Below are 2,097 nucleotides of genomic sequence, written 5' to 3'. Positions count from 1 at the left end.
AGTAATTTTAATTAATTTTTGGAAATAAAAATTTAGTAAGAATTTAATAAAATCTAATAAAGAATGTACCAAATGTGATGGAAGTTACAAAGCTTTGCTAGCTTTATACGTCATTGTAAGTCTATTACAAGAAATAACAATTTCCCATTGGTCAAATATTTACAAATTAGTTTTCACTTCCACCGTTAGGTGGTACTATTAAATTTTTTTTTAAATGGTAGGCAAAGGATTAATATATATATTTTATTCGACATATTTTTTCAATATTAAAAAAATCGAGATTAGGAACATTTGCCAATTTATGTAATTTATTTGTATAATGTGTTAGATACAGTAGACAGTAGGCAGATTCTTCTATCCCTCTATCCTTTCGTCGTGGTTGCTCTGAAACAAATCTTGTTTTCTTTTTTAATTTCAATAAATTTGAAAAAAAAAAAACAAAAAAAAACAAAAACGAATTAGAAAAAAAAACACTGAAACGGCACCGACCATTCTTCACTTTTTTAAATTTGACACAATTGTTTTTGCAGTATTCAAGATTTGGAAATCGCATTCTTCCCTTTTTAATATCCGTTACTTTTTAAAAATTGAAAAACCAAAAATGGCCACAGACCACCGAGAACACTAATTGCACAATAATCTAAGCAAGATGAGAAGAATCTTCTTGACAAAACAAAGAAAATCACATCACCAAATTCACGATCAACTTCACGAGAAAACTTGTGTTTAACCCATGCGACTGTATGTCAAGTCACAGCATGCATTTTTTTAGTGATATAATTAAACTTTTCTACATAACAATTATTTTCCTTCTTTTGATACCACTGAAATTAACCAAAATATTTCTTCTTGAAAAATTTTCTTTTTCTATTAAACAAATTGTTACATCTTTAAATGCCACTGAAATCATTAACGCATCTTCCTGTTAAATCATTTACATTTCTAATGTAACAATCATTACTTTCATTTGACGCCACTGAAACTTTGGTAGGTGAAGTAGGAATAATGAACGCATTGACTCAGCGTAATGGTCATCTATTTGTTGTTCCGACACTATTGTATTATTAAACCACTGCACCTTTGGTTGCGCCATACTGTAACGCACTTTTAAAATATTATTTTAAAAGAGCGTCACAGTGTTGGTCGCCAAGCACAAACACTTGGATTTTTTACATTTCACTGTACACGTTCTGCTTTTTTCTTCTATGCTTTTCAAATATTCATCACCAAAACACTGTCCTTTCAAATTCTGTCCTTTTTCACTGGGAGAAAAGCACAGAGAGCTATTTTAGGATGTTGTCCATTCACTTTCTTTAGTTCACTTTTCAGAACACGTCCGCACAATTCACTTATATAATTATTGTATGTATATATCACACAAATAATTCTACATAATCATAAAATGCAACTTTACAATTAACTACACTTAATTACTGTATCAAATATAGTTTCAACCAGATCTTTCATATTCTATCTTTATCTTGATTAAGATTCATGTTTTCATACAAAATGTTTCAAAGAAGGATCAATGTGAAATTTGGAAAAAAAAATATAAGAATTTGTAAGAATTTCATTTGAATATGAAAGAACTGTACATATGCGCATCAGATTATATAATTATAGTACAAACTAAATCTAAGATTCTTATGAATTACCTGCGATGATTAGGATAACTTAACTGTTTCCTTAGAATTTAATGAATTCTGAATTGCTTTGTTATTATATGATATACTTCTTTAAGTAATGATGATAATTAGGGATGCATATTTAATAGTTAAAAGTATTATAATAGGAATTGATTAAACTATCCCATTGAAAATTAAAATAATTCTTTATGTAGAATTTTTTTGTTATTATTATTGTAACTTAATTTTCTTTAAGCAATTCAGATTCATAGTAATTTACTTCTTATGCATATACAGGCTTGTGCGTCTAGTATCCTATTTAATACTTTTAAATATTCATAATGTAAAAAAAATTATGCACAAAAATTAACCTAATCTGAAAAATTAGTACTGTAACAATTACTTAATTTTTTATCTATGAGATATGATTATTTTTAATTTTTTAAATTTGTAATTTATATCATTTTATTTT

The sequence above is a fragment of the Habropoda laboriosa genome, unplaced genomic scaffold (genome assembly GCF_001263275.1).
Source record: "Habropoda laboriosa isolate 0110345459 unplaced genomic scaffold, ASM126327v1 scaffold106, whole genome shotgun sequence".
NCBI lineage: Eukaryota > Metazoa > Arthropoda > Insecta > Hymenoptera > Apidae > Habropoda > Habropoda laboriosa.
This window is presented reverse-complemented; position numbering follows the sequence as displayed.